The following is a 26,179-nucleotide window of genomic DNA, read 5'->3' on the forward strand; positions in this document are numbered from 1 at the left end:
AGAAAAGAATTTGGAGGGGGCTGAGAGCCACAGAGGATATTTTTTGAGTTAAGAATACATATTTGAAAAGATGGTTTTAAAATCAGAGTTTAGTGTCACTTCTAAGTAGGACTGGGGAAAAAATCTATTTAAATCTTGAATCGAGTTGAGAGGTCAATTCGATTCAAAATTTAAAACAAATTGATTGTTTTAGATTTTTTTTTCACCAACCCGCCGGTCCTGAGGTGCTCCGGACAGGAGTTTTTAGGCGAGGCCATGGCTTCGGCCTAGTCCACAAGGAAGAAGAAGAAGAAGCCAAGGACTAGGCCGGAGCCTCGGCCTCGCCTAAAAACTCCTGCCCGGAGCACCTCAGGACCGGCGGGTTGGTGAAAAAAAAATCTAAAACAATCAATTTGTTTTAAATTTTGAATCGATTTGACCTCTCAACTCGATTCAAGATTTAAATAGATTTTTTCCCCAGTCCTACTTAGAAGTGACACTAAACTCTGATTTTAAAATCAGCTCCTCAGGACTGTCCATCAAAAAAAACCAAAAAAAACAAACTTGATTTGAATCGTGAATCGAGTTTTTTTTTTGAAAATCGCCCAGCTCTACTTCTAAGCCTCGTACACAATAATCGTTTTTTTTGTTCTACGCGGCGGGCTAAACAAAGAAAAAAAGAAAACTGACAATTCAGGGGGAGCCGCTGTACTATCAATGCAATGTTAGTACGGCGATCTCTCCTGCTGTGTGATTCTGTTGTGCCAGGGGAACAGCCCACCCACCAGAACACTCCGGTCAGCACTGAATGGGAGTCGCTCAGCAGACCTCTTTCAGTCATAACCCTTCCAGAGAAGCTGGCTAAAAGAACGGCTTGTCGGATTGGCTGCAGTACACACGGGCCGAACGAGCCCGACATTCACCCGTGTGTACGAGGCCTAAGAGTCCCCTTCACATCCAAGTATGAAATCATTTGGCTACAACACAAGCAGTAATACAATCATTGCATTTTTTTATTCAAAATTATTATTAATATTAAACATTTGAGAGTCTATTGTTATTCTCTCTATTGTTAATAAGAGAATCCATTTATAGTAGAATAAAATCCACCAGAAAAACTGAATCTGAGCTTTTATACAATCGACCCGTGATAATGCGATTCTATTACCCTACTGTGCAAATGAAGACAATTAGAGAGAATAGAGCATTGTGCAGCACATGTCAGAAGAAACATGCAATAATAATTCTGCCCATACGGCTTCAGTTCTCAGATAGGACAATTAGGGCCGTTCACACCACAAAAACACATTCCAGATCTGTTCCGGATGTGTTTCTGCATGTGTGTCTTTAGTGCATTTTTGGATGCATTCCAGATGCTTTTTTTTTCTTTTTTTCAGTGTAATGGGATCCGGTGCGTTTTTGATGCACTACAGTGCATTTTTCATGCATTTTACCGCGTTCCAGTACAGGAAAAATGCAATACTTACATTTTTTTTACTGGAACTGGAAAGCCCCGGAACTGACCGCACTGGTGTGAAATATGCCATAGAAAACTATATAAACTACTTTCCATGCGTTTTTGATGCAGAAAAAAATGCACTGGACTGCATGTGGTGTGAACAACCAGCTATGAGTGACTCCTGTATTGTACAGCCGCTCAGTACCTGGGAAGGGAGACAAGCACTATTGCCCGTTGTCAGCTGACATGGCAGAGCAGCTATAGGATCTGGAAGGATCCCGACCATATTGTTGGGATCCACCCAGCTGCCTGAATCTCAATCCACGAGTAAGGCCTGGTTCACACCTGTGCATTTTTTTAGTGCGTTTTTAGTTTTGCAGAAACACACTACAGTATGGCTATAGTTCACATCCGTGCGTTTTATGTTACATTTCCTTATTTAGGGCCACATGCAGTCCAGTGCATTTTTTTTCTGGAATCAAAAACGCATGTAAAGTAGGTTATATAGTTTTTAACCCTTTCATGACTAAGTCTATTTTTGGCATCTTGTGTTTACAAGTTAAAATCCATACTTTTTGTTAGAAAATAACTTGGAACCCCCAAACATTATATATATTTTTTTAGCAGAGACTCTAGAGAATAAAACGGCGATTGTTGCAATATTTTATGTCACACGGTATTTGCGCAGCAGTGTTTTAAACGCAACTTTTTGGCAAAAGGGACACTTTCATGAATTAAAAAAAAAAAAACGAAACAGTAAAATTAGCCCAGTTTTTTGCACAATGTGAAAGATAATGTTACGCCGAGTAAATAGACACCAAACATGTCACACTTTATAATCGCACGCACTCGTGGAATGACGACAAACTACGGTACCTAAAAAATCTCAATAGGCGACAATTTAAACATTTTTTTACGGTTACCAGGTTAGAGTTACAAAGGAGATCTAGTGCTAGATATATTGCTCTCGCTCTGACGATCGCGGCGATACCTCACATGTGTGATTTGAACACCGTTTACATATGTGGGCACGACTTACGTATGCGTATCGCGGGGACGGAGGGCGCTTTAAAAAAATGTTTATTTTTTTATTTATTTTAAAATTAATAAATTGTTTTTTTTTAAAAATAAAAATTTTGATCACTTTTATTGCTGTCACAAGGAATGTAAACATCCCTTGTGACAGTAATAGGTGGTGACAGGTACTCTTTATGGAGGGATGGAGGGTCTAAAAGACCCCCCACCCCTCCTTTACACGTCAATGTATTCAGATCGCCGAAAACGAAGATTCTGAATACTGTATAATTTTTTTTAAAACCGGCGCCATTGGCAGCCGAGTAAACGGGAAGTGACGTCATGATGTCGCTTCCGTGTTTACAATTAGGAGACTGGAATGAAGCCTCTTACTGCTTCATTCCAGTCCCTCCCCAGCCGCTGGAAGCGGCGGATGTGAGATCGGTGCTCCTGATTGAACGGGAGCACCGGTAAGAGCGGCGGGAGGGGGGGGACGTCCCAATCCTCCGGCATAACAGCCGAGCGGCTTTTAGCCGCATCGTTTGTTATGGTTGGATAGCCGATCGCCCGCTCTGCAAAACGGTACCGGAATGATGCCTGCAGGTGCGGGCATCATCCCGGTATAACCCCCGGAAGCCGAGTACGCACATCTGTGTACGCTCGGCGGGAAGGGGTTAAGAAGAACACGCTGCATTTTTCCTGCACTGGAACACTGTAAAAAGAAACAAAAAAACACTGGAATGCACCTAAATGCACTAAAACACACATATCCGTATTTAGGGCCAGTTCATATCATAGAAACGCAGTCCGGATGCGTTCCAGATCCTTTTCGGCATGCGTGTTTTTGATGCAATCCAGGTCATTTTTTCTACCTCTTTTTTCTTAACCTTAAATGTGTGTTTCAGTGCGTTTTTGGTGCATTTAGTTGCATTCCAGTGCGTTTTTGGCATGTTTTACAGTGTTCCAATATAGTCAAGTGCAGGAAAAGTTTCTTCTGGAACTGGAACACTGTAAAATGCACCAAAAACGCACTGAAACACATATGTTCTTATTTAGGGCCAGTTCACACCACATGCAGTCCTGTGCGATTTTTCCTACATCAAAAACGCATGGAAAGTCGGTTATATGGTTTCCTATGGCATAGTTCACACCAGTGCGGTCAGTTTCAGGGCTTTCCAGTTCCAGAAAAAAAAAAGTAGAACACGCTGCATTTTTCCTGCACTGATCTGTATTGGAATGCTGTAAAAAGCATCAAAAACGCACTGGAACACACATGTCCTTATTTAGGGTTAAGAAAAAATGGGAGGGAAATGCACTGGACTGCATTAAAAATGCACCAAAAACGTGCATGCAGAAAAGCATCTGGAACGCATCCGGACTGCGTTTCTATGGTGTGAACTGGCCGTAAGGACCTGTGTGTTCCAGTGCATTTTTGATGCGTTTTACAGCATTGCAGCACAGTCCAATGAAGGAAAAATGCAGCATGTTCTATTTTTTTTCTGGAACGCACTGGAAATGCAAGCACTGGTGTGAACGATGTCATTGAAAAGCATATAACCTACTATCCATGCGTTTTTTAGGCAGAAAAAAATGCACCGGACTGCATGTGGTGTGAACTGGCCCTTTACCATTGGTCATTGGATCCGACTACAACTGAGAGCAGTGAAGAATTGGGGTGAAGGGTGCGATGCCCCCGAGCATCCATTGGGTGAGGAGGGGGCATCCAGGGACAGAACAGACACAGACTGCCGAAGCAGCTCCGTCTGTCTGGAAACTCCCCAGGGGGTGGTAGGTCTGCCCGCAGCTCCCCGGGCACCTCGGGCACACACTACTTGTTTGGTATATTGCACTCCGCTTCTCTGCTAAGGCAGGAATACAGAGGGGGGCGGTAATATCACTCCGCCTGACACTGCCGCACTATAGAAGCCGCATCGGCTGATGCGCCGGCTGTTCTCTGTGCGGCCGGCGTTTCCGCTGCCAATAAACAGTCCCACATCTGATAGTCGGCTCGGCAAGCCGAGGTGTCGATCAACCAGTCACTGTGTGGCGATCGACGGGTTGCCAACCCCAGCTATAGAGGGATATGCATTCTTCATATTTCATGTCTGAGGTTTACAAACACTTTTACCCCCCCCATCATTAGTGGTCATGGAAGTGTCATGTGACCATCCCTGTATTAGGGGTCTGGGGCAGTGAATGTCCCCTCCCCCTCTTATTTCTAGTCATAGCAGCCCCCTCTATGTATATGGGATGGAGGACAGGAAGTGTTACTGAATGATCACCATGGTGACCAGGAAATATAATGCAGATCTGAGGGCTGCTACTCTGCAATATATTACATTTGTTTTATATCATCAGAGGGGGGAGGGGGGTCAGCTTACACATTATAGGGGCCTCAAGTCCGCCTTGAGGGGTGATGGGGGGCTCCAGCTATGTCTGCCCCCCCTCCCCCGGATATTATCACCTCTACAGCCGGCTATATACTTCCCATTACACCTCAGAGCTCACCTCACACCACAGAGCACACAGTACATTCTGTCAGACCTACCCCCCACCTACTTACCTCCCCCCCACCGCCTTCTCCTACCTACCCCCGGCTCTCCTCCCCTCTGTACTCCTCACCTGTAAAGCTCTGCTCTCCTCACTCACCAAAATTCCCGGATTGGGTGATTTCTTCAGCTTTCCCAGCAAATATAAACTCATATCAATTTCTCATACACAACCATTAGCCAAGATGGCGCCCAACTCCCACTCTCCTCACTGCACAGCCTTCAGCTGATTGGACAGGGACATAGTGGTATGCAAATTAGCTATGGGAAAACGGAGACTGCCACCTAGTGACAATTTTAAAGAATTAAACCCTTAAAAAACCCATTAGAATGTAATGAAATGTGAAATGAATGTAATGATATAAGATGTAGATGTGTACAGTGTTGTATGATGACATATGGGCAACAAATACGATGCTGTGAGGTCACCATAAGATGAATGATAGGCGCTTACTAGAGGGGGATGAGGCTGAGCCTGTCTCAGGTCACTTCTCATTACGAGTTGCTGAGTGCGGTTGCTCTGAGCTGTTGCTCTGCGATCTCACAGCGTTTTACTGCTTTTCCTTGTGACTGACTGCGATTTTATCGATTTTAATTGATAGTTATCGCTATTTCTACCATCTTATTGCTAATTATAATATTATTATTAATATTATAATTTTTTAGCCTTTTTCAGGTATAAAAGGCACCCTATACCATCGGGATGCCTCGTCCTTCTCGTCCCGGATCCCGGCAGAGGTGTTCTCGTCAGGACGGCGGAGAGTCACCCATCGCCCATCGGACGAGGTCTAGAGCCCGTCGGAGGAGACAGGAGGACCATAGGAGCCGTTCTCCTAGAGACCGCGGCAGAGCTCCTCAACAACCCCCATCACCACCGCCACCCATCCAGCCGGGTGGTGAGGACCAGCTGACATGTTCCATTTGTTTAATAGATTTTCAAAATGGAGAAGACATTACGACTCTGCCCTGCAGTCACCAATTCCACCTGGAATGCATCCAGCGATGGGCGCAGCAGAGCAGGACCTGTCCTCTGTGCCGGGCTGCTGTTCCCCGACTGCCCCGCAGACTGCCCGCTGATGCCCCAATCACCTTGGAAGAAATGCTCAACTACTGGTTTGACATTCGTGTTGATCCCAATGGTGCTCCATATCTGTTTCTAATCCCCATTGTGTGACAGATTTTCTTTTTATATACATTACATGAAGTGGTGTAGTACTAGTTCAGGGGTCTCCAAACCTTCTAAGGAAAGGATCAGTTTACTGCGGGAGGAATAGTGCCCCATTATTGGAGTCAGTGGGAGGAATAGTGCCCCATTATTGGAGTCAGTGGGAGGAATAGTGCCCCATTATTGGAGTCTGTGGGAGGAATAGTGCCTAATTATTGGAGTCAGTGGGAGGAATAGTGCCCCATTATTGGAGTCTGTGGGAGGAATAGTGCCCCATTATTGGAGTCAGTGGGGGGAATAGTGCCCCATTATTGGAGTCAGTGGGGAAATAGTGTCCAATTATTGGAGTCAGTGGGGAGGAATAGTGCCCCATCATTGGAGTCAGTGGGGGAAATACTGCCCCATTATTGGAGTCAGTGGGAGGAATAGTGCCCCATTATTGGAGTCAGTGGGGGGAGTGGTACCCCATTATTGGAGGCAGTGGCAGGAATAGTGCCCCATCATTGGAGTCAGTGGGGGAAATAGTGCCCAATTATTGGAGTCAGGAGGGGAATAGTGCCCCATTATTGGAGTCAGTGGGAGGAATAGTGCCCCATTATTGGATTCAGTGGGGGAAATAATGTCCAATTATTGGAGTCAGTGGGGGAATAGGGCCCCGTCATTGGAGTCAGTGGGGGGAATAGTGCCCCATTATTTGAGTCAGTGGGGGGAATAGTGCCCCATTATTGGAGTCAGTGGGGGGAATAGGGCCCCATTATTGGAGCCAGTGGGAGGAATAGTGCCCTGTCATTGGAGTCAGTGGGAGAATACTGCCCCGTCATTGGAGTCAGTGGGGGAATAGTGCCCTATCATTGGAGTCAGTGGGGGAATAGTGCCCCATTATTGGAGTCAGTGGGGGGAATAGTGCCCCATTATTGGAGTCAGTGGGAGGAATAGTGCCCCATTATTGGAGTCAGTGGGGGGAATAGTGCCCCATCATTGGAGTCAGTGGGGGAATAGTGCTCCATTATTGGAGTCAGTGGGGGGAATAGTGCCCCATCATTGGAGTCAGTGGGGGGAATAGTGCCCCATTATTGGAGTCAGTGGCAGGAATAGTGCCCCATCATTGGAGTCAGTGGGGGAAATAGTGCCCAATTATTGGAGTCAGTGGGGGAATAGTGCCCCATTATTGGAGTCAGTGGGAGTAATAGTGCCCCATTATTGGAGTCAGTGGGGGAAATAGTGCCCCATTATTGGAGTCAGTGAGGGGAATAGTGCCCCATTATTGGAGTCAGTGGGGGGAGTGGTACCCCATTATTGGAGGCAGTGGCAGGAATAGTGCCCCATCATTGGAGTCAGTGGGGGAAATAGTGCCCAATTATTGGAGTCAGGAGGGGAATAGTGCCCCATTATTGGAGTCAGTGGGAGGAATAGTGCCCCATTATTGGATTCAGTGGGGGAAATAATGTCCAATTATTGGAGTCAGTGGGGGAATAGGGCCCAATTATTTGAGTCAGTGGGGGGAATAGTGCCCCATTATTGGAGTCAGTGGGGGGAATAGTGCCCTGTCATTGGAGTCAGTGGGAGAATACTGCCCCGTCATTGGAGTCAGTGGGGGAATAGTGCCCTTTCACTGGAGTCAGTGGGGGAATAGTGCCCCATTATTGGAGTCAGTGGGGGGAATAGTGCCCCATTATTGGAGTCAGTGGGAGGAATAGTGCCCCATTATTGGAGTCAGTGGGGGAATAGTGCTCCATTATTGGAGTCAGTGGGGGGAATAGTGCCCCATCATTGGAGTCAGTGGGGGGAATAGTGCCCCATTATTGGAGTCAGTGGCAGGAATAGTGCCCCATCATTGGAGTCAGTGGGGGAAATAGTGCCCAATTATTGGAGTCAGTGGGGAAATAGTGCCCCATTATTGGAGTCAGTGGGAGTAATAGTGCCCCATTATTGGAGTCAGTGGGGGAAATAGTGCCCCATTATTGGAGTCAGTGAGGGGAATAGTGCCCCATTATTGGAGTCAGTGGGGAATAGTGCCCCATCATTGGAGTCAGTGGGGGAATAGTGCCCCATCATTGGAGTCAGTGGGAGGAATAGTGTCCCATCATTGGTGTCAGTGGGAGGAATAGTGCCCCATGATTGGAGTCAGTGGGTGGAATAGTGCCCCATCACTGGAGTCAGTGGGAGGAATAGTGCCCCATCACTGGAGTCAGTGGGAGGAATAGTGCCCAATCATTGGAGTCAGTGGGAGGAAGTGATCCATCATTGGAGTCAGTGGGGGGGAATAGTGGCCCATTATTGGAGTCAGTGGTGGGAATATTGCCCCATCATTGGTGTCAGTGGGGGGGAATAGTGGCCCATTATTGGAGTCAGTGGTGGGAATATTGCCCCATCATTGGTGTCAGTGGGAGGAATAATGCTTCAAGGGCAGGATAAAAGCAAGCAAAGGGCCACATCTGGCCCCAGGGCTGCAGTTTGGTGACAACTGTAAGGCCCCTTTTACACGACTGACCCTCTCGGATCCATTTTCAGTCAGATCTGAGCCGGCCACTCATTGACTCATATGGGCAGGCGGATGTCAGTGAAGATGTGTCCGCTGACACCCACCTGCCATCCGATCCGACAAGATCTGCTCAAAACAGACAGATGGCGATCAGATGGGATCGGATGAGAACGGTCACGCAGTCCATTTTCATCCGATCTGCCCATAGAGAACAGCGGGGCTCTGATAGGTCCATCCCTGCACAGGGAGCGGAGACAGACCTGTCATCTGCCGGCTCAGCGAGGATCAACGGAGCGATCCCCCACTGAGCTAGCGGAGCCCATCCATCCGATTCGTCCCGTGTGAAGGGGGCCTAATAGTTAAGGGTTTGAAAAAAATGTATAGAAAATGTATACATGTAAATGTATAAATATTTAACATCTTTCCTCTATACAGCATACTTCTAGCAGTTTTATAGTAATTGATGTTTTGAGAAAAAAAACAAAAAAAACAAAAAAAAAATTGTATGAATGTATAAGTATAGTAATAACAGATATTTTCTTTTTAGACTGGGTATTTAAAAAAAAAAAAAAATACTAAACATGCCTATACTTACCTGCTCTATGCAATGGTACCCCCACTGGCACTCCAGGACCCTCCTCTTCATCAGGTGCCCCCACGGAAAGCCGCTTTCCCTGGGGGCACCTGTGCGTGCTCACTCCCGAGACTCGCTGCTGCATCTATTGACACAGAAAGCGGGACTCTGGCCACCGCGCACCCCATGATTGACAGCAGCTGTAGCCAATCGCTCCCACTGCTATCAGTCTGTCCAATGAGGAGAGAGACAGCGGTGGAAGCTGGATCGGATGGGCTCAGGTAAGGAAAAGGGGGGTTGGGTGGGCGGCTTCAGCAGAGAAGGTCCTTCTCCTTAGTACATAGAGTGCATTAAGGTGATAAAACTTAGGGCTTTAGAAGCACATTTAGATAGCCATACACTGTAAGATTTGGAGAGGTTGAAGGAAAGAAAACGACTGATTAGGAGAGAGCAGATCGCACACACAGATTATAGGACGAGGCCTACTACAAACATACATCCAACATTAGAAAAACGATGACTAGCATCCAGTAGGGTAGCTTAGTGTAGTTTAGTGTAGGTCCTGCCCTAGAAGAGTCTACCTTGTCGTGGTGGGCAGGCTTGGAATCTATTGGTCAAAAGTATGTTAGCGAATGGGAGAGAGGATCACTAGATCGTCACTTCTGACCAATCGATTTCACCAAAGGACTCTTGGTTTAATCAGAGCACATGAAAAAAGTTCATGAATCCGGTTTACATCCACTTTACGATGAAAGGAGGCTCCAGGCCTCAAGACAACCTTGTCCATACAAGTTTTATACAAGACAATATTGCTAGCACTTACCTCGCAGACATGATGGCAATAAGGAAGGCCACCTTGTGAAAGTTGGCTGGGGATACACTTTAAAGTGGAGCCTACAATCCTAAAATGACCCCCCCTACATGCACTCACAGCCCCCACCCCCCTCTGTATAGTAAAATGCTATTCTTCAGTTAACTTTTTTCATACCACTCTCCTGGGATACCACATCATGTATCCTAGGAGGCTACAGGAGAAGGGATCCGCAGCATCTGATAGGCAGACGTGGCGTGCTGGTGTGGATCATCTGGAGGAGTGGGGGCGGGGCTTGTGCCTGAACCCAGAAGAGGCAGCCAACTCTCAATGACCAGGATGGCAGCATGGGACCCAGGATGTGACAACTGAGTAGCGGATCGCAGCAAGACAACACTGGATTGTCTGGGCAGAGACAACCCAGCATAAGAGGGACTTAAAACAATGTTATATATATAACCATATTATCTATAGCAGCTTTTATCAGCCAGGATGTCCAGGCACCCTGGGGCACCATGAGGTTTCTTCAGAGGTGCCTTGGCAAAATGCCTGAAAATTGCCCCAAAATTGTATACAAGCCAGCATGTGGATAAAGCTGCCTTTTAGCCACAGGTTTCCATTGTGCACCATTACAACCTTCTTGAGGGCACTTTAGCTGAGTGATGGAGAAAATTTGAGGGAAAAGAGAAACCTTGGAATCCTAGTCAATACCAGTTTATAAAAGATGATTTGCTTTGGAAGAATAAATCCCCCCTAATGTTGGGGGTCCTACATGTGTGGATGCTGCTGTGTTATGCAAAACTATTAGAATAGTTTTTACCTTTTGAAATGGGGAGCCCCCAGACTGTCCATATTTTTTAAAGGGTGCCTTGACTGATAAAAGTTTGAAAAATAATGATCTATACAATTAAAAGACTGAAAAGATTGTTCAATGTGCCATATATTTAATTGCCATTAACAATCAGGCCGCCTTCACACCTGGCCGACACATTGCTTTGTTTTGGTGCATTTGTTGTGTGACAACATAGGGCAGCCAGCGCCAAAGTAGCTCCTGTACTTTTTTTTCAGCGGAGAGCCAAGCATATTTTGTCACAAGACTGCTACCCGGGTTTGGGGTGACATTGAGGGTCTGTTCACACAGGAAAGGGGCGTTCTGTGCACATTTCCTGCATGGGAGGGGAACACGTTTCACCTGCGGTCTCTTTTTATTTGTTTGATTTTTAGTTGATGATATTGATTAGGAGGTGATCATGGATTTTGTAAAGGGTGCTGCCTTTCAAGACGAATACGAATTGTATAGATTGATGTGTCATTATAAAACTTGACCACTAGATGGAGATGGATTATCCACTCTGAATTAAAGTCATAGTAAAGTCTTTTATGACATTTTTACCTATAGGTAAGTTTATAATAAAGCTTACATGTAAGTAATAGGAATATATAATAAATGTGCACTGTTTAGGAGATATTCCAGTGAGCAGCAGCCAGTGACGTCACCAGCGCATGTACTTTGAAGAAACTGAACATTGGTGCCATTCCTTCAGAGCTCTGTGCTGAGGCTCCTGCACGAATGCGCTGGACTGACATTTTTGCAGCTACCGCATCCAAATTGCAATAGTGTGAACCCAGCCGTAGCCTCCCTGGCGGTATGATTATGTCAGATCTTTGCGTCTCAAAGCAGTACAAATATTTTGCATAGAAATTTGGCGATTTGTGTTAGGAATAACACACTTAAATCTGTCCAAACAAGAGTCTAGTAGACATCCCAGGTATGATGAAGTTTGAAACACAAACTTATAATATAATAAATATAAATAATTCTAAAAAATAATAATATGATAGTAATAAAATTAATTTCCACATAATTAACTATCACTCAATTTTGCAAGTGTTCTAATTTACTATTGCCGTTTTCTAGCTGGTCTAAAACCACTTTTGACATAAAGGCACACTTTTTGGTTGCTATGGACAATTTCCAGTTTCCAGGCAGTATTTATAATACAAAAAGAATCACTAAAAAAGAGTGTATATCCTCTGATGGGAAATTAAATAGGGTTACTGGCAATAGGTAATAGTACAAGAGTAGAAGAGATTAGAGTCTTTCTACTATTACCTATTGCCAGTAAACTATTTAAAATCCCATCAGAGGATATACACTCTTTTTCAGGGATTCTTTTTCTATTGTACTAGAGATGTGGGTTCACTGACAATCAAGTCTCATACAGGGGCGACACCACTCCTCTGTAGTGATGGCCAAACGGTTCGCCCGGAGGTTGTTTCGTGGCGAATTTCGGCTGTTCGTGGTCCGCCCGATCGCCGGACTATTGCCGCCGTTTGCCGGGCGGGCTTCCGTGTTTACTGTGTAAAAGAACTTTGACCTATGATGACACATCCATCATGGGGTACAGGCAGGCATGTACTGGCCATCGGGACTACCGGGAGTTTCCCTGTGGGCTGATGGCTCAGTGGGCCACTCTGATGTAAGGGGGCTGGTGATGGGACACTCTGATGTAAGGGGGTGCTGATGGGACACTCTGATGTAAGGGGGTGCTGATGGGACACTCTGATGTAAGGGGGTGCTGATGGGACACTCTGATGTAAGGGGGCTGGTGATGGGACACTCTGATGTAAGGGGGTGCTGATGGGACACTCTTATGTAAGGGGGCTGGTGATGGGACACTCTGATGTAAGGGGGCTGGTGATGGGACACTCTGATGTAAGGGGACTGGTGATGGGACACTCTGATGTAAGAGGACTGGTGATGGGACACTCTGATGTAAGGGGACTGGTGATGGGACACTCTGATGTAAGGGGGCTAATGATGGGACACTCTGATGTAAGGGGGCTAATGATGGGACACTCTGATGTAAGGGGGCTAATGATGGGACACTCTGATGTAAGGAGGTGCTGATGGGACACTGATGTAAGGGGACTTGTGATTGGACACTCTGATGTAAGGGGGCTGGTTATGGGACACTCTGATGTAAGGAGGTGCTGATGGGACACTCTGATGTAAGGAGGTGGTGATGGGACACTCTGATGTAAGGGGGTGCTGATGGGACACTCTGATGTAAGGGGGCTGGTGATGGGACACTCTGATGTAAGGAGGTGCTGATGGGACACTCTGATGTAAGGGGGCTGGTGATGGGACACTCTGATGTAAGGGGGCTGGTGATGGGACACTCTGATGTAAGGGAGTGCTGATGGGACACTCAAACTGTAAGTGGGCCGGTCTGGATGAAGTCCAGGGCCACATTTCTGTCCCAGTCCAGCCCTGGGTACAGGACAGCCAATTGAGACATTACAGCACATGGACACTTGGACATTCCCCCTAACTTATAAATAGACCTGATCCGGCGGCCATTTTACATTCTTTCTTCTGTCACTATAGGGAGAGGTTGCTGTGTGGAGCAGGGAGAGATTGCAGTGACCCAAATCGCTAGATATTTGGTACACAAAAGTTCTTTTCAGGACTGGTATAGGTGTTAGGTGTAGTTCAGGATATAGGTTTGAGGCACTGCTGTGCTACTGATTGTTGCAGCAGCCTGAGTGTCTTTTGTCAGTTTAGAGAAAGGGACAGGACGGTGTGTGCTGCAGGGACAGTCAGTTTAATCATTAGCTGTTACTATCAGGTCCACAAAAGTACTATTCAAGTTATTGTTCCAGCAGCCTCTGTTTTGTCAGTTTATATAGGGACAGGCAGGAAGCTGTGTGTGAGGCAGTGAGGGTCAGTTTAATCAGTAGCTGTTACTATATTAGGTCCACAAAGGTTCTTTTCAGGACTGGTATGGTAATAGGCTTGTACACGTATAATATTCTTTCCTCCAAATATAGAAAGAATATTATACTTGACTGCTGCCCTTCTGCTGCAGTCTGCTAATCAGTCACAACCTACTTGTTCCACAAAGGTCCTTATAAGGACTGGTAACTTGGTCTAGGGTGCTAGAGTACATAGGGTTGAGTGAGGTACAGTCTGCTATTCTATAAGGACTGGTATAGGTCCACAATACATAGGGTTGAGGTGCACTACTGCTGACCGCTGCCCTATACTGCAGCAGTCCTTCATCAGTATAGGGACTGACGTACAGCCTGCTAATCAGTCACACACAACCTACTTGTTCCACAAAGGTCCTTATAAGGACTGGTAACTTGGTCTAGGGTGCTACAGTACATAGAGTTGAGTGAGGTACAGTCTGCTATTCCGTAAGGACTGGTATAGGTCCACAATACATAGGGTTGAGGTGCACTACTGCTGACCGCTGCCCTATACTGCAGCAGTCCTTCATCAGTATAGGGACTGAGAGTTTTGTCACAGGGTCATTTAAAAAATGACAGGCAGAGGAAGAGGCAGGCCCTTCCGCAGGGGTAGGGCAGGAGCAACAGGCTTGATCCAAAGTGGGAAGTTGCAGAAGGTGCGTTCAATTCATTTAAAGGACGCACCAGACTTGGTTGAGTGGCTCACTCAGCCTTACTCTTCTGCACCCTCCTCATCCTCTCGATCTGCACCCTCTTCTTCACTCTCTGCTATGTGCACCCCCAAAGACACTACCACCAACAACACCACCACCTCCACATACCTTCCGCTTGAGTCAAAGGAATTATTTTCCGATCCATATCAAGACATTTCTGATGCGCAGCCACTCTTGGTATTGGATCAGGAAGAGGAAGTAGCAACAACTGCTACTCAGCAGTCTGACGCCAGTACCCAGATCAGCCCAAGGAGGAGGTTGGTCCCCGGTGTTGCTGCCTACTTTGAGATCTCTACTTATAGCGGTGTGGAAGGTGACGTCGATGATGACATGTCTAGTGATGTCACGTGGGTGCTCACAAGAGAGGAAGAGGAGGGGAGTTCGGAGGGAGATATGGACCAGCAGATAGGGAGGAGAAGCAGGAATAACTTACATTGCGCAGGAGGGACAAAGCAGACTGCAAATGTATCAGGAGCGAGTCATCGACCATGTACGGTCACATCTGGCGCTCCCAGGACACCGGCACATGGCTCCGCAGTGTGGGCTTTTTTTAACGTGTCCGCTGCTGACAATAGCGTTGCCATCTGCAATCTTTGCAGTCAACGCATTAGTCACGGTATGCCCAACACTCACCTAGGGACGACCGCCTTAAGAAGGCACATGAGCAGCCATCACCGAGCCCAGTGGGAGCAACGGAACACACAAAGCCACACTCCAGGCTCTCACCGTCCAGCCTCGTCTTCTACTTCTCCTTCTCCTCTCTCCTCACAATTGTCCTCCACTCCACCTTCCATCACGCCAAGCTCACGTTTTTCTGCAAAAAGGCAGGCTTCCGTGGGCCTAACGTTCAAGCGTAAAAAAATTATGACGCCCAATGGTTGACGGCTGGCTTGTCAGAACTTATAGCTCGCCAACTACTGCCATATAAACTGGTGGACTCGGAGGCCTTTCGCAAATTTGTGGCCATTGGAACACCACAATGGAAGGTCCCAGGAAGGAAGTATTTCTCACAGAAGGGCATCCCAGAGCTATATGGCCATGTTCAGCGGCAAGTGAATGTATCTCTGGCACACAGTGTCGGTGCCAAGATACATCTGACCACAGACACGTGGTCTAGCAAACACGGGCAGGGAAGGTATATCACTTTTACTGCCCACTGGGTGATCCTTCTGACGGCCGTCAAGTATGTAACCCGTGGCACCTGTGTAGATTTGGTTTTACCGCCACGGATTGCATGCAGGCCTGGCTCTTCTTCTCCTCCTCCTCCTACTCCATCCTCCTCCCTCTCCTCCTCGGCTGACTCCTCCTTTTCTGCTGCTAGCGTCTCTTCCGCTGCGCCGCCCAAGCTCCCCAGAACCTATTCGACATGCCAGGTGAGACGTTGCCATGTCGTGCTGCGTCTGTTGTGCCTGGAAGCCAAGAGCCACATCAGGCCCGGCACTCCTTTCAGCTTTGCGTTCACAGGCAGATCAGTGGCTAACACGGCTCAATTTGACAGTTGGTAAAGTGGTGTGTGACAACGGTGCCAATCTGCTTAGCGCATTGAAACAGGGCAAAATCTTAAACTTGGTCGTGCAGCGATTCATTGTCAAATACCCTGGGGTCCAGGACATCTTGCGGCAGGCAAGGAAAATCTCGGCCCATTTCAGAAGATCTTACACGGCCATGGCTCGCCTTGCTGACATTCAGCGGCGACACAATCTGCCTGTCAGACGTCTTATTTGCGATTGCCCGACGCGATGGAACTCAACCTTCTATATGCTTGATAGGCTGCTCCAGCAGAAACGTGCAGTTAACGTCTACATGTATGAACAGGTTCTGGGGAGCTGTTTTTTTTTTCACCGCGCCAGTGGCTGCTATAGCACGACGCATGCAGACTTCTGCGCCCATTTGAGGAGATCACCAAACTGGTCAGTCGCAGCCATGGCGCCATCAGTGACATGGTACCTTATGCCTTCTTTATGGATCGTGCATTGTGTCGTGTCATTGATCAAGCTGTGGAGGAGCAGGAGCGGGAAGATGAGGAAGTCGCAATGCTGGATGAATTCCCAGAGGGGGCTACTCTATCTGAGACAAGTGAACAACAGGAGTCTGAAGAGGAGTCAGAGGAGGATGGTGCCGGGGCGGATGAGGAGGAGCAAGAAGAGCATGCTTTAAACCTTTCTGGGATCCCTGTTGTGCGTGGATGGGGAGAGGAGAATGAAGAGGACGACATTATCCTGGATGATGAGCAGGAGCCACGCCACCACACCGCTTCCAGTTTAGTGCAAATGGGGGCCTTCATGCTCCAGTGTTTTAATAGGGACCCCCGTATAAAAAGCATGAGGGTCAAGGACCAGTACTGGGTGGCAACGTACTTAGACCCCCGGTACAAACACAAAATGGTGGAAATGTTACCGCTGTCACAGAGGGCTGGCAGAATGGAGCACTTCCAGGCCTTGCTTTGAGAAATGCTGCATTCTGCTTTTGCGTGCGCTGGCAGAGGAGCAATTACCTCTCCCAGAGAAGGATTTGCGGGTACCAATCCAACAGCGCCTGCAAGAAGAGGCCGGTTTGAAGATGTGTTGGTGACTTCGGATATGAGGTCATTCTTTCAGCCGACCCATCGACAGGTGTCATCCGGTTCCAGCATCAGGGAACGCCTAGACCGTCAGGTGTCCGACTACATCGGGTTAACGGCCGATGTGGACGCTCTGAGGAGTGATGAACCCCTGGACTACTGGGTGGGCAGGCTTGACCTCTGGCCAGACCTTGCCCAATTTGCAATCGAACTGTTGGCTTGCCCCTCATCCAGTGTCCTGTCCGAAAGGACGTTCAGCGCAGCAGGGGGGATCGTGACCGATAAGCATACTCGCCTAGGTCACGACAGTGTTAACTACCTCACATTTCTAAAAATGAATGAGGCATGGATCTCGGAGGAATTCAACACATGTGACCAGTAGACCATGTATATGTCTATAAACAATTTTTTTAATTGAGCACACAGACCTTCTTTCTTCATTTGGCTCAATTCCTTGTCCAAAAAAAGCACACCGTACTATATGCCCGTACCCTCCTCTTTGAAGAGGTTGAGCGGCGTCATATTTCTACTGGGGCTGCTTATTATGAGGGGCTCCCACCATCCCTGTGCTGTGCTGACTTCCTCCTGGGGCTGCTTATTATGAGGGGCTCCCACCATCCCTGTGCTGTGCTGACTTCCTCCTGGGCTGTACCTCTGCTGTGCATATTATGAGGGGCTCCCACCATCCCTTTGCTATGCTTATTATGAGGGGCTCCCACCATCCCTGTGCTGTGTTGACTTCCTCCTGGGGCTGCTTATTATGAGGGGCTCCCACCATCCCTGTGCTATGCTGACATCCTCCTGGGGCTGCTTATTATGAGGGGCTCCCACCATCCCTGTGCTATGCTTATTATGAGGGGCTCCCACCATCCCTGTGCTGTGCTGACTTCCTCCTGGGGCTGCTTATTATGAGGGGCTCCCACCATCCCTGTGCTATGCTGACATCCTCCTGGGGCTGCTTATTATGAGGGGCTCCCACCATCCCTGTGCTGTGCTGATTTCCTCCTGGGGCTCTACCTCTGCTGTGCATATTATGAGGGGCTCCCACCATCCCTGTGCTATGCTCATTATGAGGGGCTCCCACCATCCCTGTGCTATGCTCATTATGAGGGTCTCCCACCATCCCTGTGCTATGCTCATTATGAGGGGCTCCCACCATCCCTGTGCTATGCTGACTTCCTCCTGGGGCTGCTTACGGCGCAGGTGTCAGTGCTGTATATCACGGTGCTGATGTTAGTACTCTCTATCACGGTGCTGGTGTTAGAGCTTTATGTCACGCTGCTGATGTCAGTGCTCTCTATCACGGTGCTGCTGTCAGTGCTGTATATCAAGGTGCTGGTGTTAGTGCTTTATGTTACACTGCTGATGTCAGTGCTCTCTATCACGGTGCTGCTGTCAGTGCTGTATATCACGGTGCTGGTGTTAGTGCTTTATGTCACGCTGCTGATGTCAGTGCTCTCTATCACGGTGCTGTTGTCAGATCACTCTATTACGGTGCAGGTGTCAGTGCTGTATGTCACGCTGCTGGTGATCATCTCCTGCACCCTCTTCTTGCCTACCCTGACCTTCCCTCTCCTCCATTGCCTTCATGCGCTCCACAGTCCTGAATTGTCACAACAATTTCCCATATAAAAAAAGAATGCTTGTAGTTGTCGATCCCAGATTCACCTCATACATGTGTTATGTCATTGGCCATGTGGTGGGACTATGTTTGCACAGCTATTAATTATTTTGTGGCTGCAAATTTGACCTGTATGTTTGCAAAGTTCGCCTCCCATTGAAGTCGATGGGGCCCGCCGCGAATGTTCTGATTCGCGAACTATCGGCCACGTTCGCGGTCCGCGTTCGCGAAACGTCCCGTTGGAAGTTTGTCCATCACTACTCCTCTGTATTTCTAATATAAAACTGCATGGAGGGCACTGGACAAAGCACTAGGGACAAAAGGGATGTGAAATAATTTCATACAGTGATGTAATCATTAAGATTACAGTGTACTGTATGTATTATGATTTTTCACATTTTTGAATTTGCCGCTTGGCTCTACCCCCATGCGCCGCTCGCAGGGAATGGAGCCCGGCACACAGAGGCATTGGGTGGAAGACACAGACACAGCCGGGGGGATATTGCAGGATCCTGGGGACAAGGTAAGTACACTGCACCAGGATCCTGCAATGCAATCCCGATTGTGGCTCGGGGTTACCGCTAATGGTGCGGAAATTTAACCCCGAGCCACACTCAGGGAAACCGCCAGGGAGGTTAATGAGAAGTTCACTTCAAATAAATAAATGCAATTTTTTTTTGCCTTTTGGAGCCTGGAAAACATGGCACCAGCGATCAGCAGATTGCTGATACCATGCAGGTCTCCTGCAGACTGTCAGCGTAAGCTGTTTGCCCTGTACATCGTACAGCCAGGCAGTTTCACACTGACAAGAAGACTCAATGAACTACCATAGCACTGAACAGCGCAGTGGTAGATCATTGAGAACTGCAAACCAACAGCCGCAAAGGATGGCGATGCTTGTAGATCATTCACACACACAGAGTCCTGTGCTGTGAATGAATAATGCAGCCGTGTGAGCAGAGCCCCGTGCGGCCGCACTGTTTTCAAAAAGTGACAGCTAGTATAGGGAACTTCTCCCCATGCTGCTGCCAGAGGGAGAGGAGGGAACGGTGAATGGCTGCAGCAGTAGGAACATGTTACATGTTTCACCTTAAAAACGGATGGAACATGTAACACGTTCCCAAAGGTGGATTTATCCTTTAAAGAATCTTAAAGACACAGCGCAACATACAGTGCCTTGCGAAAGTATTCGGCCCCCTTGAACTTTTCAACCTTTTGCCACATTTCAGGCTTCAAACAAAGATATCAAATGTAATTTTTTTGTGAAGAATCACCAACAAGTGGGACACAATTGTGAAGTGGAACAAAATCTATTGGATTTTTTAAACTTTTTTAACTAATAAAAAAATGAAAAGTGGGGCGTGCAAAATTATTCGGCCCCCTTGCGTTAATACTTTGTAGAGCCACCTTTTGCTGCGATTACAGCTGCAAGTCGCTTGGGGTATGTCTCTATCAGATTTGCACATCAAGAGACTGAAATTCTTGCCCATTCTTCCTTGCAAAACAGCTCGAGCTCAGTGAGGTTGGATGGAGAGCGTTTGTGAACAGCAGTTTTCAGCTCTTTCCACAGATTCTCGATTGGATTCAGGTCTGGACTTTGACTTGGCCATTCTAACACCTGGATACGTTTATTTGTGAACCATTCCTTTGTAGATTTTGCTGTATGTTTGGGATTATTGTCTTGTTGGAAGATAAATCTCCATCCCAGTTTCAGGTCTTTTGCAGACTCCAACAGGTTTTCATCCAGAATGGTCCTGTATTTGGCTGCATCCATCTTCCCCTCAATTTTAACCATCTTCCCTGTCCCTGCTGAAGAAAAGAAGGCCCAAACTATGATGGGGAGCTGGGGGTTTTTTCACCGCGCCAGTGGCTGCTATAGCGCAACGCATGCAGACTTCTGCGCCCATTTGAGGAGATCACCAAACTGGTCAGTCGCAGCCATGGCGCCATCAGTGACATGGTACCTTATGCCTTCTTTATGGAGCGTGCATTGCGTCGTGTCATTGATCAAGCTGTGGAGGAGCAGGAGCGGAAAGATGAGGAAGTCGCAATGCTGGATGAATTCCCAGGGGGGGCTACTCTATCGGAGACAAGTGAACAACAGGAGTCTGAAGAGGAGTCAGAGGAGGATGGTTCCCGGGGCGGATGAGGAGGAGCAAGAAGAGCATGCTTTAAACCTTTCTGGGATTCCTGTTGTTGTGCGTGGATGGGGAGAGGAGAATGAAGAGGACGACATTATCCTGGATGATGAGCAGGAGCCACGCCACCACACCGCTTCCAGTTTAGTGCAAATGGGGGCCTTCATGCTCCAGTGTTTTAATAGGGACCCCCGTATAAAAAGCATAAGGGTCAAGGACCAGTACTGGGTGGCAACGTACTTAGACCCCCGGTACAAACACATAATGGCGGAAATGTTACCGCCATCACAGAGGGCTGGCAGAGTGGAGCATTTCCAGGCCTTGCTTCGAGAAATGCTGCATTCTGCTTTTGCGTGCGCTGGCAGAGGAGCAATTCCCACTCCCAGAGAAGGAGTTGCGGGTACCAATCCAACAGCGCCTGCAAGAAGAGGCCGGTTTGAAGATGTGTTGGTGACTTCGGATATGAGGTCATTCTTTCAGCCGACCCAATCGACAGGTGTCATCCGGATCCAGCATCAGGGAACGCCTAGACCGTCAGGTGTCCGACTACATTGGGTTAACGGCCGATGTGGACACTGAGGAGTGATGAACCCCTGGACTACTGGGTGGGCAGGCTTGACCTCTGGCCAGAGCTTGCCCAATTTGCAATCAAACTGTTGGCTTGCCCCTCGTCCAGTGTCCTGTCCGAAAGGACGTTCAGCGCAGCAGGGGAGATCGTGACCGATAAGCGTACTCGCCTAGCTCACGACAGTGTTAACTACCTCACATTTCTAAAAATGAATGAGGCATGGATCTCGGAGGAATTCAACACATGTGACCAGTAGACCATGTATATGTCGATAAACAATTTTTTTAATCTAGCACACAGACCTTTTTTCTTCATTTGGCTCACTTCCTTGTCCAAAAAAAGCACACCGTACTATATGCCTGTACCCTCCTCTTTGAAGAGGTTGAGCGGTGTCATATTTCTACTGGGGCTGCTTATTATGAGAGGCTCCCACTATCCCTGTGCTGTGCTGACTTCCTCCTGGGGCTGTACCTCTGCTGTGCATATTATGAGGGGCTCCCACCATTCCTGTGCTATGCTTATTATGAGGGGCTCCCACCATCCCTGTGCTATGCTGACATCCTCCTGGGGCTGCTTATTATGAGGGGCTCCCACCATCCCTGTGCTATGCTGACATCCTCCTGGGGCTGCTTATTATGAGGGGCTCCCACCATCCCTGTGCTTTGCTGACTTCCTCCTGGGGCTGTACCTCTGCTGTGCATATTATGAGGGCTCCCACCATCCCTGTGCTATGCTCATTATGAGGGGCTCCCACCATCCCTGTGCTATGCTCATTATGAGGGGCTCCCACCATCCCTGTGCTATGCTGACTTCCTCCTGGGGCTGCTTACGGTGCAGGTGTCAGTGCTGTATATCACGGTGCTGATGTCAGTACGCTCTATCACGGTGCTGGTGTTAGAGCTTTATGTCCCGCTGCTGATGTCAGTGCTCTCTATCACGGTGCTGCTGTCAGTGCTGTATATCACGGTGCTGGTGTTAGTGCTTTATGTCACGCTGCTGATGTCAGTGCTCTCTATCACGGTGCTGTTGTCAGATGACTCTATCACGGTGCAGGTGTCATTGCTGTATGTCACGCTGCTGATGTCAGTGCTCTCTATCACGGTGCTGCTGTCAGATGACTCTATCACGGTGCAGGTTTCATTGCTGTATGTCACGCTGCTGGTGATCATCTCCTGCACCCTCTTCTTTGCCTAACCTGACCTTCCCTCTCCTCCATTGCCTTCATGCGCTCCACAGTCCTGAATTGTCACAACAATTTCCCATATAAAAAAAAGAATGCTTGTAGTTGTCGATCCCAGATTCACCTCATACATGTGTTATGTCATTGGCCATGTGGTGGGACTATGTTTGCACAGCTATTAATTATTTTGTGGCTGCAAATTTGACATGTAGGTTTGCAAAGTTCGCCTCCCATTGAAGTCAATGGGGCCCGCCGTGAACGTTCCGGTTCGCAAACTATCGGCCGCGTTCGTGGTCCGCATTCGCGAAACGTCCCGTCGGAAGTTCGTCCATCACTATTCACCAATAGATGGGGACTCTCATTCTGCCAGTTCATTTTTAGGATTCATACTTATTGACTACCATGAGGCTCCATAGATTTATTGTCATAGTACATACACTAGCATTGCCCTACAGGGGACATGAATTTATGTAAGGGCCTACCCTTAAACATTGACTGGAATATGCATGGCACCTAGACATTTACACTTTTAGGGCCGGTTCACACAGCGAGCCGCGGCGAGGCGTCTCCGACTTACCTCGCCGCGACTTGCGGGGACCTCAGCGGCGACTTGCAGAGGACTTCTGCATAGAAGTCAATGCAAGTCGCCCCCGAAGTCGCCCCGAAGTAGTACAGGAACCTTTTTTCTGAGTCGGAGCGACTCGAGTCGCTCCTCTCAGAACGGTTCCATAGTACTGAATGGGGGCGACTTGCGGGAGCGAGGCGAGGCGAGCCGTGTCGCCTCGCCTCGCGTCGCAGTGTGAACCGGCCCTTAGTCTTTCCTTTGGTGCACATACTCTACAACCTTTCCTCCGTTGAATAATCCTTTCCTCGCAGAATGTAGACACTGCATGCAAAACATAAAATATTTCCGTTCTGTTCTGTACTTACACATATTCAGCTGCCTCACAAAACTTGCCATGTTATTGTGCTTGAAGTACTTGGGTAGAACTTCCTTTGCAAACCTGCCTTGGTCAAAAACATGAAAACTGGTGCCATTCTGCAAGAGAGAATTTGGAATATATTTAATGGTGCCGGGAACAAAATAATCTGAAACTGAAAAGAATAAAAGAGTAGTATTCCCTACTAGAAAGGAGGTAGGCCGGCAATACAATAGAACATTTGAACCCAGGGGCAAGGGCATTGCACAGCAAACTGTGAACATATTTATTGATGAATAAGTATTAATTCCACGCTAAGGGTCTATAATCTGAAATCTGGCTGCTGCCTTACCTCAACTTCCCCACCTGTAGGTGGAGTCTATAAAGGTAAGTCTAAAAGAGAGGTATGTGTGGTGCTGCCCAATACTAGTCTATTTTATTAAATAAATAAATTCATGTGCATGGTGCCTTTAACTTTAGTGCTAATAAAACTATGTGTTCTAACTGATTTGTGTCACTTATTTATACCATGTTACCCTTTTAGTAGCTAAATAAATAAATAGCTAAATTGAGTGAACAAATTTATGCCTGCTGTCCCTTTAAATGCTGCACTGAATGAAAAGTGTGTGTTGTTGTTCAAACTACATTTTCCCAGTTGTAACACATTTAATAAATACAATTAATACTGGTAAATGTTCAATATGAAAGTACTCTCATGCCCATTAAACAAAAACGTATGTACAACAAAACAATTTAAAGGTCCATAAAGAAATGTAAAAATCATTAGTCCATATAAACTCTTCCAATCCAAAATGGATGGTGCTTAAGCATTCATGCATGTACAAGCGGCTGGTGAATAGGTGAAATCACTCGTGCTCCCCCCTCCAGGTCTGTGCTCACCACCAGATGGTTAAGCCCCAACAGGGGTCAAAGGAACCAAACATACTGTAGATGCTCCAAATCCCTTTGGATGGTATCTGATATCTCATCCTCCTCTTCACAGTATATAGTCAGTGGATGTGCTCATATGGATGGGTGAACAGAAAACGCATCTCGTAGCGTAATTCAGTTTTTACATTTATTCTTATAAAAGACAAAAACTCACTTATATGAAAGAGGGAAGATAAAATGCATGCAATATACAATGTGGCCAGGATGCCCTGCGGAAACTGAAAGTGACGCGATGACGCTCCAAGCCCTGCCCTACACGTTTCATCAGAGTGACGCTATAAGGATCTTGTGAGATAGATTAAAGTAATAAAGGGGTTTACACTAGAGTTCTCTATTTTATATTTATATATATATATATATTAAGAAAACAGTTATTTTGGAGTGGAAAAGCTGCTGCCCTGGATATATTAACCTGTTGGGGAAAAAAATGCATTAAGATCATACTCTTCACAGAGGGGTCATGGTCATCTAGTGAGTTCTCGGGTGTGGTGGCGATGCACGGTGGAGGATTAGCAGCACGGAAGAGATAATTTATACTCAGAGCACCATATAAAGTGATATCACTTATTGTTTTATACACAGACAGTATTGGATAGTACTTGGATACTTTGCAGAAGAATTGTTATGTTAGAGCTCATAAACAAAAATACTGATTTGCACATGGAAGAACATTTGGACACTTTACATAAGACTCCCTAACTCCCTAAGGCACACAATAAAGAAGTTCCTCTAAAGCTGGCTATACCGTATGTAGTGCTACCCCCATAGGAGCCGGTTGAGTATTACCTAAATAGTCCTTACTTCTTCACTGGCAGCCAGGTAGACACATTTAGGCTTGATGTAGTCAAATACCAGTCTAGGGGTGTTGTTTTGTAGTTTTTTTTTTTTAGGAACTTGGATGAGGTAGGGTGTTTGTAGTAAGACACTCCAGAACAAAACTATTTACAACTTAAGCACTCTAGCTGATCTGGAATTGAGTAGGTGAAGGCCCTTGCTGGGAGCAGATGGCAGACGTCTCCTGTGTAGCAGTGAAGGAATAAAGAATATGAGCAAAGTCTGTTGTAGTAAATGATAGGTTGACAAAGCTCTTTAGGTCACTAGCCAGTGATCTCTTTAGTTGGACCCTTGGCTAAATGTACTAACGCAAAGGGGTATCCAAAAAGAAACACCCCCTAGATCTTTGGTCTGTACTCACAGGTGTACTAGGACCCCTCCATTTTAGCTTCAGGCCCTCCGGTTGCCCACCTGGGGCAGCATAGCAGCAGGTACAAGGGGAGGCAAGCCTGCCTCACCCCTGACTGGTGCACTCTACCCAGAGCTAAAGTGTTCTCTGAATATATAGGCCAATCCCAGCATGCTCAGGAGCACCTCTCCTGTAATTGGCCGAGACTGCTACGTACATACTCATGCTGCCTATTTGCCTAGCTCCCACCAATGTTCCAGAAAGCTCTACTAGTTTCTTGAAGACAGGAGGAGCCCCTAGGCAAACTTAGAGTGGTTGTTAACCCACTTCTATCAAATCTTCTTATTCCCTCTGTACCTTAATAATGTAAATGTCCCTGTGCCTGTGTTCTGTAAAAAATCAGTTGATCTGTACTGATATAAGCTCCGCTCCGGGCGCACAGCTGATTCCTCTCATCGCTTCTCTCTCTGGCTCACAAAGGGCAATTTGACCACACTAGTGACCAGAAAATCAAACAAACGTTCTTAACTATTTGCCTACCGCCAACAGTACATTT

At 47.2% G+C, this 26,179-nt stretch overlaps 1 long non-coding RNA gene across 1 annotated transcript in view; it reads right to left on the reverse strand.

Annotated features, from left to right (window-relative positions):
- The window catches only part of LOC143941786 (uncharacterized), a 38,313-nt gene extending 14,510 nt beyond the window's left edge, over positions 1-23,803 (reverse strand). Inside the window, exon 1 of the long non-coding RNA XR_013264419.1 lies at positions 23,500-23,803. This is a non-coding gene — a long non-coding RNA (uncharacterized LOC143941786). The remainder of the gene's footprint in view (positions 1-23,499) is intronic.
- Positions 23,804-26,179: the final 2,376 nt, after the last annotated feature.

This window comes from Lithobates pipiens, unplaced genomic scaffold (genome assembly GCF_037356315.1).
Source record: "Lithobates pipiens isolate NorthernLeopardFrog02 unplaced genomic scaffold, aLitPip1_a1.2 Scaffold_10, whole genome shotgun sequence".
NCBI lineage: Eukaryota > Metazoa > Chordata > Amphibia > Anura > Ranidae > Lithobates > Lithobates pipiens.